This window comes from Hemicordylus capensis, chromosome 1 (genome assembly GCF_027244095.1).
Source record: "Hemicordylus capensis ecotype Gifberg chromosome 1, rHemCap1.1.pri, whole genome shotgun sequence".
Classification (NCBI taxonomy): domain Eukaryota; kingdom Metazoa; phylum Chordata; class Lepidosauria; order Squamata; family Cordylidae; genus Hemicordylus; species Hemicordylus capensis.
In genome coordinates this window covers 343,438,278-343,453,410 of record NC_069657.1, presented here as the reverse complement: position 1 = coordinate 343,453,410, position 15,133 = coordinate 343,438,278, and positions in this window count along the sequence as shown.

Sequence of the window (15,133 nt, the reverse complement as noted above, 5' to 3'; positions counted from 1 at the left end):
CGGAAGTGCTTTTGCCCAGCTTCATCTGATTTGCCAATTACACCCTTACCTTGATTGGCAGGCATTAATGACAGTGACCCATGCCCTTGTTATCTCCCGCTTAGATTATTGTAATGTTCTCTATCTAGGGTTACCTCTGAGGATGATCGAAAAGCTATAACGGGTCCAGAATGCAGCGGCTCACCTACTAATGGGTGCCTTGTCATAAAATATGACAAGGTAACACCTCTCCTGTAGTCATTGCACTGGTTGCCTATTCGCTACCGAGTTCAATTTAAGGTCCTGGTTTTGACCTTCAAAGCCTTGTGGGGTTTGGCGCCTGTCTACCTACTGACCCACCTCTCCTATCCAGTTACATCCTGTCTGGTCAGATCTTCTCAAATGGCCCTTTTGTCGGTCCCTGATTTCTGAGAGGTTCAGGGCACTAGGACCCGTGAAAGGGCCTTTTTGGTTGCTGCCCCACTTCTCTGGAACTCCCTTCCCCTTCAGATTCATTTAGGTCCTTCCTTGTTGATTTTTAAATCTCTATTGAAGACTTTTCTTTTTCGCCAGGCTTTTACCCCGTAGTTTACCTATTTGGTTTTTTCTTTTTGTTAGTTACTTTAGTTTTTAATTTAGAATGTAATTTTAATGCTGTCTTGCTCTGTAAGTTTTTGTACACCATCTAGAGTCTTCGGAGTGAGCGGTATATTACATGTTTCTAATAAATAAATAAATAAATAAATAAATAAACAAATGAATAAAATAAATAAATATGCTGTTCTATAGTATCAGAGACTACACCATAGAAATCTTCTAAGCTCTCATATTTGGCACGAGCAGCAGACATTCCCAGAATCCAACTACTCAACATGTTTTCTGTTATTCCTCTTCCAAGAGTAAGATCTCTCGAAGTTTTCATGGACCACTTCAATGTTTGTTCTATTGTCATGTCAGGCCAAATTCCCCCTAAACTAGTCTGTCCTTCCAAAAGTGACATATTCATCTTTGACAAACTTCTTGTACTCTTTTTGTCCATCTTTGCTTCAAGGTTTCACATGCCTTGCAAGTACCGTTGACATGATTTGCATCTGGGAAATGGCCACTAGTGTGCAAATATGGAAGCATTTCTTGCATAGAATGAATATGAAGGTTCCAGCCACCCACTCTTTCTGATTAGATGTAGCATTTCAAAATAGTCACCATAAAAAAAGTATTGAATTCACAGTTTTGCATGAAAAATTGACACCAGTGAGCTACAGACAACAAATGGGACAGTGGAGTTGCCATGAATAACATTCCACAAAAACCTTCATTTTATAGCAAAACTATTGGCTGATCCTTACATTGAATTCTACATTTTAATAGAGATTTTGATACTCTTATTTTTAATTTTTATATTAAACTTTTTCCCATCGGAGCAAGGGTTTGCAAAATATATGCAAAAAATTAGTTTTGGCCACCATGTTTCTAAGATAGTGGCCAGAGCTCAATTCAATATATTCAGGATTCTTAATCTGTTACTTATAATACTGTCCTCAGCATCTGTACCAATTTATCAAACTTTTGATTTTCTCTCTCACTGAGGCGGTTCCCACGATCAGTGAGATCTGCCTGAGGAGGGTTAGCAGGGAGAGCGGACTTAGCCCACTCTCTCCGCACACGAGCAGGCAGTCTGCTCTAGGCGGCCGAAGCAGCCGCTCACACAACTGCTGGCTCTGTTGTGGAGCCAACAGGGGCTGGGAGGATCCTGGGCCACGCGGCCCCCGGAAGCTACAGCATGCCCTGTGCGAGCGTGCAGGGCATGCTGGAGAGACCCCTGAGCCGGGAGGCTGATTTTCAGCCTCCTGGTCAGGGGTCTACTCATGAGCAGCAACTCGCGATCAGAAAGCCCAGGTTAGCGGAGTGCTCGCTCCGCTATCCTGGGCTTAAGGCAGGGGCAATTAAGTGGGTTACCCACTTAAGAACCACCGGGCTCGCAGCCGAGCCTGGTGGTTCTCACGATGGGAGAAAATCGGGCTAGCCTCCACTAGCCTGATTTTCTCCCATCGTGTGAATAGCCTAACTACTTGCTAAAAATTAACCTAAAATTACAGGGCTAAATGTCCAGAGAATGTGCCTGTAGGCCCTTTCCCAATGCTGAGGTGCTCAGAAGCCTCAATCCTGCACTGTCCATGCTGACAGCATTTGCACAGGCAAGCACTGTAACTGTGAATGGTGCCCTAGCTTTCCAATCACAGAAATAACCAGTCCAGTAAATTGTCAGTCTTCAGGCAAACGCTGTAAGTGTGGACAGCTGGGCATGCACCTTGTTCAGAGGAGAAGGCTGTTATATGGATTCTTAACATTCCATTTCAAATTTTAAAAAACCCTAAAAGGATCCTTCTTCTTTTTATACTGACAACAATATGCTTCCTGCGAGCTCGCCAGAGCCATAATGCCTGATGAGATCTTCTCCTTGACCTCCCACTTGACTCGGTTACACCTCGCTTGAACTGCTTGCAGGTCTCCACTTGGGAGTGTTGAAGTGTTAGCCCTGCAGCCCAATGTGCAAGTAGCTGGTCAAATGGGTGTATGTGAGACAGAGGGGAAATTCCTGCTACCAGAGATAACTTCCCAGCAATCACAGGCATGCCAATCCAAAGGTGAAGAACAGGGTCAAGATTGTAGATAAACAGAATGAACGTTTCGGAGTGTCTGCTCATGTCTCTGAGGCCAAATGCTATAACTTAATCATCTCCGCTTCATTGTTGTGTCATCAGTAAACGCTTCCTTTGAACTTGAGCTCTTGGATGATTAAATGGCAAGGATGAACAAGTGTGTGTATTTGGATTTTAACTCTACAAAATAATTTGCAGTGCTACTTAGATATGCCTCCCCCAGAAGATACTACACCCTCAGGTCGTTCTTGCTTCTTTCTTGCTCTAGCAACATCATATGAAATTTGGTCTTGCCATAGTAATCCATACTTTGGTAACTTCTATGTTTTGGGTTTCATTTCATGTTTATGCCATCGAGTCGGTGTCAGGAGGGATTTACCACTGCCATCTCCCATGGAGTATGAGATGATGCCTTTCAGTAGCTTTCTACATCGCTGCTGCCCAATATAGGAGTTTTTCATATTCTGGGAAACACACCAGCTGGGATTTGAACCAAAAGACTCCTGCTCTCTAGGCAGGTTTCTTCCCCGCTGCACCATTAGGTGGCTCAACTTCTATGTTAGTCTATTGTAATGTGTTGCCCATTGGACACAGGTGTAAATAAGTATATTTTCTGCCAGGTCTGCTTTTCTTTTCTCTGTTAATCTCAATTCTGTGTAATTTATGTATATTTATGTATATGTATTATTATTTACATAGCTTTTCAACAAAATTTTCTCAAAGCAAATGGTTTGCAAAAGGTATAAGAAAATAGTTCCCTGTCCCAAAAGGGCTCACAGTCTAAAACATTCATGATCAACATTCCACAATATTTCAGTTGCACAACTCTCCTGAAGGTTTTGATCCTAAGGGCAGCCAAGTTGCTTCAGCAGCACAACTCATCACATGCAACAAAAAAGAAAATATGTACAAGAAATGAGAACACAGCAAGAAAGGTGGCCCAATGCAAAAAAAGAGAGTGTGAAATAATATGAATCCAAGCAACACAAAATATAATGGGGATGTCTTGTCATCTGTCTGAAACCTGTGAGTGCATTTTCTGATATGGCACTGACCCACAGGAAGCCCCAAATCTACAGAGTTAGTTTGCTCATGCGGCATATGAGATATCTGCAAGCATTTTGGCCCCTTTTGCTTGATATCACATCTCATTACTTCATCTTTTATGAAGAGCACACCAAAGTGCTTTAGAACAATATACCATCTTTCTCAGGCACTTAGGTTTAGAAACTTTCTGATAGGTTGTCCGTTTATTTACTAAACCCATTCTGCTTACTTTTACAGGACCCAGGTGAATGGTGGGCAGGAGCAGGCACACTTTACTGAGGTACAGCAGGACATGGCTCAGGATGCAAGCCCATTTCCATAAGGAAAACCAGCGTTTCTGGTTTAAAGTCTATGTTTTATAGCTACTTCCCTCACACACACACACACAAGGAAATCTTATGTGGATTTAACGAAAGTTTTATTCAGCAACAACTCCATTTTCTCCTTCACTATTCCCTCTGTTTCCCTTTCTGACTCCCCCCTCCACCAGACTCTCTACAGGATCCCCCTTGAGATAAATGTCCAAACAAACAAACTGTAAAAGATAACTGGATAGGATACACCAGTCCCTAGAATATATACTGGAATATGCAATTAGGCCTTTGGTCTTTAGAACCACTTCGGAGGAGGCAATGGTAAACCCCTCCAGTATTCTCCCAAAGAAAACCACAGGGCTCTGTGGGCACCAGGAATTGAAATCGACTTGACAGCACACTTTACTTTAAAAGCAGGTAAAGGACACCAATTGATCCTCCCTTCCCCCACAAAACAATTTTCTTGTCATGTTTTCAAAACAGACAAGAAGTGTTTGTGTGTGTGTGTGTGTGTGTGTTGTGTGTGTGTGTGTAGAGACAGAGCTTGTGTGTTGCAGGTTGTACCAGGTCCAGAGAAATTATACTTGAGCATCATTTATCTTCATAATTGAAACAAATAACTCGAAAAAGGAAAACTATCCACTCTCCACACTAGTACTATTCAAACTTTTCGGTTAATATTTTCTTGTGAACACAATAGGCTGATTTCCTTTTTTGAAACAGAAAGAGGACCACCTCTCTCTCTCTCTCTCTCTCTCTCTCTCTCTCTCTCTCTCTCTCTCTCGTAGCCAAGCAAAACTGCTTTCATTTCTCATAGGCATCTCTCCCAAAACCTGGCAGCCAGCCTTGTCCACATAGTGCCCAACTGCACAATGTGCTATCTTCCTTCCTCCATGCAGGTCAGTAGGACAAGATGTCAGACAAACACCTCCTCCCCGCTCATTGTTGTTTACCTTGTTGGAGGTTGCATTTTCCAGTTACAAGAATATAAGAAGGGGGAAGCCACTGGCCCAGATGTTACACTGTGTAAAATGATGACGAGAGAGAAAACAACTTTCAGAGGAAATGGGAGAGACAGAGGAAATGGGAAAGGCCAATTATATGCATACACAACTAAAGAGGGGGTTACAACTAGGCAAACAAATAAATGGACTGAACAAACAACAAACAAGTCAGGGAAATCGAAGGCTGAGCCTAGAATTTCCTTTCTGAAATTATTTTAGGTTAACAGTGGTTGGTATTTTTGTTCTCATGAATCCTATACAAAGAACGCAGACACGTGAAGGTGCTTCATCCCAGGCTAACCTCACATCGGTTGATCTCACAACTGACAGAGCCAGTCCAGACTACACATTCTGCATGAGGGTTGCTCCACTTTCTTCAGCTTTCCCAGGGACACTTGTATTCCTGGTTGGCACTATACCAAATGGAGAGCACAGGAAATTGCAGCATGGATGTCCCTGTTAACAGTGTCTGCACAGCTAGCTGAACTGAATGGAACTTCAAGCACCGGAACTGAGCTTCTCAGGTTTGGAGGCTCAAGAACTGGGCCAATTTGCGATGACGAGTGGGGATGCTCTAAACTGTCTATAAAAATTAAAAATTAAACAAATTGCCAGGGCCAGATGGCATCCACACAAGAGTTCTTAAAGAACTGAAAAGTGAAATTGCTGATCTTGTAGCAGAAATATGCAACTTATCCCTATGATCAGGCTCTGTACCAGAGGACTGGAAAGTGGCTAATGTAACACCGATTTTCAAAAAGGTATCCAGGGGGGATCTGGGAAATTACAGGCTAGTTATCTTAACATCTGTGCTGAGTAAATTGATAGACAAAATGGTTAAACATATCGATGTACAGGCCTTGCTGAAGGACAACCAGCATGACTTACTGCAAGAGCAAATCTTGCCTCACTAAACTTTTGGAGTACTCTGAGAGTGTCAACAGGCATGTGGATGAAGGTGAACCAGTTAACACTTGGACTTATAAAAAGTATACTTGGACTTATAAAAAGGTTTTGGCAAAATTCCTCATCGAAGACTCTTGAATAAACTTAGCAGTCATGGGATAAGGGGACAGGTTTATATGTGGATGGGTAACTGCTTGAAGGACAGGAGACAGAGAGATTGTTCTCACACACAGCCAGGCTGGATTAGGCTGCAGTTAAGAACCACCAGGATCAGGCCCAGTCCCAGCAGGCCAGCGCCGCCTAGCCCAGCTTTTCAGCTCAGCTTTTAGCTGAGGTTAAGAGAGTGAGCAGTCCCTTAACTTGGGCTTGCTGCTCATGTGCATTTGCACACAGAGATGGGTGCCTAGAATGCTTGTCATAATAAAATCATGCATGGAGTAGAGAGAATGGACAGAGAGAAATGTTTCTCCCGCTCTCACAACACTAGAACCAGGGCTCATCCCATGAAAATGATTGCCAGGAAATTTAGGACCAGCAAAAGCAAGTATTTTTTTCACTCAGCACCTAATTAACTATGGAATTCTGTGCCATGGGATGTGGAGATGGCCACCAGCTTAGATGGCTTTAAAATGGGCTTTGACAAATTCTTGGAGGACAAGTCTTTCAAAGGCTACTAGTTTTGATGGTTATAGGCTACCCCCAGCCTAAGAGACCAGATGCCTCTAAATACTAGTTTCAGGGCAGCAACCCCAAGAGAAAGGGCACAGCCTCATCTCTTGCCTGTGAGCTTTTCAGGGGCATCCAGAAGCTTTTCACATGGGGCTTTTGAAGCCCTTTAACTTGCACCTCCTCCAGAATGGAGGGAGTGCATTCACATATTGGCTAGATTTACCTCGAGGTCCCTGCAAGTTATCAGGGAGCAGCTCAATTTGGGTTTTTCACTGTGCATTAGAGCATAACCCGATTTAAATCCAGGGTAGAAAAGTCTACTATTCATGTTTGTTTTTTGGGACAACTTCGAGTTCGCAGTAAAGCCTCCCCGTAAACCTGTGGTAAAACCTGCTTTGTGTAAAAGCCCCTGGAGGTTTACAGACAGGGCTTTCCCCCCAAATCCACTCCTAATTGGAGTGTGCCAGTCCACATATTCGCTGGATTTAACCTGACCTCCCTGCGGGCTATCAGGGACCAGGACCGGCAGAGTTTTGTTTTTCTCCGAAGGGAGGCTGCAAATTCTGGCTTAGCCCGAGTTATGTCCGGGGTAAAAAAACCCTCTATTTCCAGCAGCTTTGGGGGGGGGGGAAATTCCAAGGCTTCTGCTTTCTCCGAAGGTTTTGATGGAGGTGGTGATGGCTATGCGAAGGAGGTGCTGATGGCTATGCGAATGGTCCATCTAATCCCTCAAATTAAAATGCCTCAAATCTGCTGTGAAGCAGATTCGCTCTTCAGATACCCAAAGGCATAGAGCCTCCAGGTGGGTCACTGTGTGAAACCAGATGCTAGACTAGAGAAGCCTCGGGCCTGATCCAGCATGGCTGTTCAGGTTCTCTTGTTCTATGTTCTTAGCTTTCATGGGAGGAAGTACATAGAACAGAGAAGCATCAAACAGGCCTGCACAACTAGTGAGCACCAAGACAAATGAAGCTGGACAGCTATGCAAGGCAGTCAACCAAGAGTTTTTGGGGTTTTTTTAAAATGTCATTTTGCTGCCTGCTCTGTAAAAATAGGAGGGATGTCCAACACCTGACAGCTTGCCGGCTGCAATTGAACTGGTCACATCAGTATGGCTAAGCTGTTAGGAGCAACCTTATACTGGGTCACATCAGTGTTCTACGTAGCCCTGTATACCAGTAACATACAGCCAGTAACAGCTGATAGGAAAGCTGATCCCTCCCTGGCATCTCCAAGATAGGGTTGAGAGAGATTCCTGCCTGCAACCTTGGAGAAGCCGCTGCCAGTCTGTGAAGACAATACTGAGCTTCATAGACCAATGGTCCGACTCAGTATATGGCAGCTTCTTATGTTCTTGTGTTCCTATGAAAGGTAGATTATTCCTTAACTCTGGCCGAACTGGGCATACGGGCAAATGGCATCTCTAAAATGGCATCTCATAAGTACATAGGAAGCTGCCTTATATTGAGTCAGACCCTTGGTCCATCTCGCTCAGTATTCCTTACACTGACTGGAAGGATTCTTTTCTAGCCCTACCTGCAGATGCCAGGGATTGACCCTGGGACCTTTTGAATGCAAAGTATAAGCTGCCGTGAGCAGACCAGTAGGCAGTCACCATTGTAACATTCTTTCTTCTTTTAAGCATTTTCTATTGCTCTAAACAGAACACTATGCTGATAAATGCTTTGTAGCAGATAACTAGAGTTACTGCAGAAGAATGAATGAATAAAAGCTTGTGTAAAAATAGTATAGAATGAATAATGATCAATGCTACCTGGAGTTTATTCTACAGCAGTATAATGGAGATCATTAACGCTTTGCATTTTCCAGATCCAGAAAACTAAAAGTTCCACCTTCAAGTAAGCTTCCAGTTAGCCACAAACCATTCGATCACAAACCGGCCCACCATGAACCGGGCTAGTTCGATGGGTTGATATCAGACTGGGCTGGCCTCCAGGAAAACCAAACCAAGCCCAGTCTGTGGTGGACTGGTTTGAACCAGTTCTGTGGTTTGAGGGGCCATGTTTGTAAAGGGGAATCCGGTGAGGATTCACCTTTACAAGCAAAGGGGAAACCTGGCTTTAACAGGCTTCTAAAGCGGAGCCGGGGGGCAGTGGCGAGAGGACACCTTTAAAAGTAGGGGTAAGTAAGGTCCTTATCGGTCTGGCGCCTCCCCCAGCAGCCCGCCTGCATGGTGGTGGCGCGGTTCTGAAACTGACCTGGCCTCTGCAGATGCACGGAGGCCATTTGCATGACCTCCATGCATCTACAGAGGTCACACAAATAGCCTCTGTGCATCTGTGGAGGCCAGGTTAATTTCGGAAGCACGTCACCATGATGTGAGCAGGCTGCTGGCAGGAGTGTCGGACCAGTAAGCACCTTACCTCTACTTTTAAACATGCCCTCTCACCATCCCCTGCTCCCCCCGGCTGCCCTTTAGAAGCCTTTTAATACCTGTTACACTTTGCTTGTAAAGGGGAATCCTCACGAGATTTTCCTTTACAAGACTAGCCCCTTGAACCACCCAACTGGTTCAAATGGTTTGTTCTAATGGACTGAACTGGCCAATTGGTTAGACCGAATCTGTTTGCAGACTGGCGTTTCGGTTTTAATTCAATCTGAATTTGAACCGAACTGCAAAAATCGGTCCATGCACACCCCTACTTTCTGTGTGTTTGAATATTAGTTCTATTTGGGGTTTTTAAAGAAATATCTATGTAACAAAATATACCCACTCCTGAGCCTTATCTTAACAGGCAGCAAAGAAATGTCTAGCCCACTATCTGCCCCTTGCAAAAAGAAACAATGAGCAGCCAAAGCAGACAGCAAGGCAAGTGCCAGGACAATGCCTTCCCAAGAGAACAGAGGGAATGGAGGAGTGCTAATCATCATGCTGCTGGGAACATAATAGGCCAGAGGTAGGCCACTGCAAGTAGGAAGGGTGTGGACAGGATCTATGGACAGCTGCCGTTTTGCTAACTGCGACTGTTCCCACAGGTTTGGATTTGTATGGGCACATGTTTCTGGGCAAAACACAAAGTGCTGGTAATTACCTTAAAGCCCTAAACGGCTTAGGAGGACCAGGTTACCTTAAAAAGTTCTGCTTTCTACACAATCTCTGCCATTTATTAAGGTTACCAGGAAAGGTTCATCTGATGGTGACTTGGGATCAGGCCTTCTCTGCAGCCACTCCTGAACTATGGAATGTGCTCCCTGCAGAGATTTTAGGCTTAACAGCCAGTGTGGTGTAATGGTTCGAGTGTAAGATTAGCACTGGGGACACCCAAGTTCAAATTCCCATTCAGCCATGAAACTGAGGTTCTGCACACGAGTAGCCCTACCCAGGTTAGGGAAGCCCTACCTGGGTAGGACTGATTGTGTGCAGCGCCAGGATTGATCCCGATTCCAGCGCTGCCTCCCCTGCAAGCCCAGGTTTTGTACCTGGGCTTTTACCTGGGTTAAAGGGCACACATACGCCTTTTACCCCAGGTAGGTAATGTGTATGCTTGGGTGGCACGTAGCCCAAGCATACACAGTGTCAGGTGTCTAGAGTGCCCAGCTCCGAGGAGAATCCCCCAGTGCATCATGTTTGTTGTGGAGTGCATTGTGGGATTCCTGGAGGCCGGGACTACGAATCCCAGCCTTCAGAATTCTGTGCAACACAGAGCAGTGCAGATCGTGTGGGCATGCTGTGGCATGCTGAAGAGAACTTCAGAGATAACCTGGGGGGAAGGTAGATTACCCCCTGCCTTCCCCCCTCCCACCTGTCACCCTCCCCCCCGCACCTGCCAGGTCATGAGAATAGCCTTAATGAGTGTTGCCAGGCCAACCACTTATCTCTCAGGGTAACCTATTGCACCTGGTTGTTGTGAGGATAAACATAACCATGTACACTGCTTTGGGCTTTGTGGAGGAAGAGCACGATATTTATTTATTCATTCATTCATTCATTCGTTCATTCTATTTCTATACTGCCCTTCCAAAATTGGCTCAGGGCGGTTTACACAGAGAAATAATAAATAAGATGGATCCCTGTCCCCAAAGGTCTCACAATCTAAAAAGAAACATAAGATAGACACCAGCAACAGTCACTGGAGGGATACTGTGCTGGGGGTGGATAGGGCCAGTTGCTCTCCCCCTGCTAAATAAAGAGACTCACCATGTTAGAAAGGTGCCCTTTTGCCAGGTTAGCAGGATATAAATGTAGTAAATAAAATAATAATAAACTAGCTGGGCTGGGCGTTTTCTCTCCCCCGCCCGCCTGCTGGTGCTTATTTTCAGCTAGCCGCCCACCCGCCTGCTGGCTGCCTCAGCTTGCCACCTCCTCCAGCCCAGCACCTCCCGCTGGCCGCCTCCTTTTCTCACCAGCTGGCCGTCCGTCGGCTTCCTCCAGCCCACTGCTGCAGTTCCTCCTGGTGGTCTGCTTCTTTCTTCTGGCAGCCGACTGGCCAGCCCGCTGCCTCCTCTGGCCCACCATCGTGCTTCCTCCTGGTGGCCAGCCAGCCGGCTCCTCCAGCCCGCCGCCTCCAGCTTGCCGCCATGCTTCCTCTCAGCGGCTGGCCAGCCTGCTTCCTCAGGCCCACTTCTGCACTTCCTCCCACATATTTTGTTCTCTATCCCATCCTGTGGCTATCCGGCAGCTCTCCTAACTCTCATGAGAGCTGCCATGCATGGAATTAGCCATGGGTATGTCTTAGAGATATAAATATAAAGATTAACATTGCTAATGGCCTTCAGGAGAGCCCTAAGGACTCAAGCTGCTGGGTTTTTTAATTTAAAAAAACCCTGAAATCCATACTGTTTTAAATAGTTTTAATTTTTTAAATCATTATAATTGTTATTTGATTAATTATTTAATGTTTGTTCTTTTTTTGTAAATTAACTAGAGCTACTGGATTGGGCAGTATACAAATGGAATAAATTAATAAAAACAAACAAAAAATAAATATGGGATTCTATCAACGAGATTAACAGTGCACAGGAGTGAGGTTTGTTTGTGTTACTTACAGAAATCTTTAATGAATAAGGTGGTCTCCACGTCAAATGCAGGCACCACAAGCAGACCAAGTAATTTTTCAGGGACACATCTGATGCTTAAGGAGTCTGTATTACTATAGGCCAATTCTGTTGCCTCTTTCCAACCAAATGCAGAGTTTTCTCATTTCAGTGCTACTGAAATTTATGCTCCTGCACCCGTTTTCCATAAGCCTTCTGTGGTTATCTAGGAAATGTGGCCTTTCCTCCTCTTGGCCCACCAAAATGGCCCGATCCCCTAACATGAAAGAAATGCCATTCCCCACCACTGTGCCAGCATGATGAGGCGGGGGGTGGGGTTGTGCCCTTGACACATGAGGCAGGAACGGGCGCCATCTTGCCTACCCTTCCATGTGACAGGGGTCAACCAATGAGGGAAGGAGGTGGGCCGATTGGGTCCTGGCAGCCTCCATTCCAGGCAGTTGCTCTGCAGCTTGGCACCCTCCCACCCGCCCTGTACTCAGTGAGAGATAGCCGGTCACCTGCAGGGGCCACGTAGGGATTTTTTGAGGGGTTGCACCAGATTGGCACTAGGTGTGGCATTTTTTCATCCTTGGGATTTGGGTCATAGGTAGGCACTGAAAGTAATCGGTCAGTTTGGCAGGAGAGTGTGGGTGTTGGGTAGGTAGATTGATTAACGGTGTTCGGCTGGAGGGCCATTTGGGGTGAGGGGGGCCAAGGAACAGCCCTTCAGGGTTTTTGTGGACCGGAGGGTTGAGAATGGCCGCTGCTTGGGGAGTGGCTCAACTCACCAACTCAGAGCTTGGGCGGCTTGAGTTGAGGGTGGGCCAGGTTGCCCCCCCACCCCAGTGGGGGAAAGCCACATGGTGAGAAGAGGTCAGGACCTGGCGCCTGACTGAATCAGTACCCGGCCCTTCACCCTGGTGTGAGGACGGCCCTCATGGGAAGAGTACCCACACTCTGGTTAGTTAGGTACCTCGTTGCAAGTCTTATTCTATCAAGTGGCCCTGTTTTATTCCAACTGAGCATGTCCTGTCTTCATTGGGGCTGGGGTGCAAGGAAGATCAAGGTTCAGACATGCTATTATTTGGGCCACTTTGGGGCATCAGAGCTTGTGCTTGGACAATAGTCCCAGCGTTATCCTTCTTCACAGAAACATTATTCTTGTAGAAATGTGGGCTGAATGTCTCCTTCCCTGCACTGTAGCTTAATGCTTCAAAGCATAGCATTCACATTAATATAATCAACCTTGGCACACCCATAGCAATAACTGCTAACTAGTTTGGTGTGGGGGCTCTGCAAAGTTGTTTTGAGGTTTGGAAAAATGAATGGGAAGAAGTTCAAGGCTGAATTCAATGAAAGATTTAAGACAAACTGAATCAGAGTGTCAATTTCTATCCAACTTCTGAGAACAGAAAATTAAATGTGAACTCTTTCATTTTTTTAAAAAAAACTTTCTTCTTCGTAAAGAAAGGAGGCAGTTCTGAGGTTTTTCTTGATCTGACTGGAACAATATTTTGTTGTTTGTAAATTACATTTATGGCCAGTATTATCATGATGCAAACATAAGCACATACATACCTCGCTGACTTCATCCAATAAGAACTTTTGTGTACATTTCTAACAAAATCCTTATTTAGCTTTCCAGATTTTATTGCTGGAGCTTCATGTTATACAGGAAATGAACATAACTGCTAATAAAAATGACTTTAATAAATATGATATAGGGAGTCATTTCTGATTCCAGAAAATCCCATCACATGCTAATTCCTTCTGATGAGAGGGTCCCCCCTGGCTATGATTATGCCTAAAAAACCCCATGATGAACATTGTTAGCTAAGATACTGCACGTCCTTTCTGAAATTAAACTGAAGCAACAAAGTTCACTTCTCCATTATAATAATTAAAATGTAGATATTAAAGCTGTAAAATCTTGCATTGTTTTTCATATTTCAGAACAAAGCTACCATGTCTCCCGTCCCAGTGTGCAACACTGAAAACAGAATACATGTATGAGACTGTAGAATTAGAATACATACAGGCAAACCTCATTATATGCGGAACTGCTATTCATGGTTTCACATATTCACGGGTGGTAAAAAGATACCTGGCTTCTATATCTGCAGATACAAAAAGGTTAAAACCCAGGTATCTGCAGTTGCTATAATAAGCAATTTTAAGAAACGGAGCCATTTTGTGAATTTTTTTGCAATTTGGAGGGGGGCATTCCAGAGTTTGGGGGGTATTCCTCAACACATAGAACTCCACGGAGCACGATACTGTACATACTTTCTATTATATTCACCTTAAATCACTGTTTAAGACCTTTGGAAGCTGTTTTTCATGATCTCCCCTCATTCTGGAACCTAACCTCCATTTTTTCCATAGGCACAATGCCTCGTTATTTGCATTGTGTGAGGAATGGAACCCCCGTGAGTAATTAAGTACACCTGTATACAGTATGAGAGACACACATATTTTCCAGCATATGTTCCAGGCTAAATAAAGTCAGACCCTGGAATGCATGACACACCCATTAGCAATAGACTGCAGTTAGTCTTATACCTACTATTGGTGAATTATCTCTAGATAAGTGCTTAAACTTCTTTTTTCAGCCATATAGCAGTCACCTCTTCGTATAGCAGCCAAGCATAAATCACAGTTAACTTGAACTGAGAATCTACATACACAACTGAATTCTATTGGTAGCCATGGATGGAATAAGCCCAGGATGCATTCAGAGTAGCCAGTTACTGGAATATAGTCGATAATAATATAATGAAAGAAATAAACATTTTACTTACATAAAACCTATGCATGACTGCTTAGCTGACACATGGGGCTGTAATACAATATAAAATTGCAGGGGCATAGCAAGGTTGGAGTGGGCCCAGAGACAAGATTTTAAAATGCTACCCCTACTCACTGAAGCTCAGCTCATGAAGTAAAGAAATCTTAAATGAGGCTGAATAGTGGTAACAAAAAGCAGAGTAAAAATTCTGGACAATGCAAGTCATTTAATGGTACTAGAGAAAGACATGCTGTTCTGGTAGCTCCAGGTCTTAACACTCACATCAGTTTTGGGGGATGAATACAACTGAAGGAAGCCTGGGCGGGTATGTGGCTCGGGGAGTCAGTCATGTACTTGCTCTGGGGGCCACCCCAAGGCAGTGGGCCCCCAGACAACTGTCTCCCCTTGCCCTATTATAGTTATGCCCCCGTAAAATTGTACAGTTAAGCTAGCCTTGAATAGAGGCTAAGCCATGAGGGGTCAATAATTCCCAGGTTCAAATCTCACCTTTGCTATGAATTTAATAGCTGGCCTTGGCCAAATCTCTGTCTCTTAGCTTCAGCTCCGGCATCTTTGCAATACAGGAATAATAACACTAATCTCTCTTACAGGGTTGCTGTAATTTTGTTTGGCTTATGGCCATAAATAAAATGATTCTGAGGGTTGGTGTAAGGATTGTGGCCATATTGGTCAACACCCTGACAAACACAGCAGCACACAGCGCAATGAACAAAGTCGCACTAATGCAAGAAGATCACATAGCTCTGT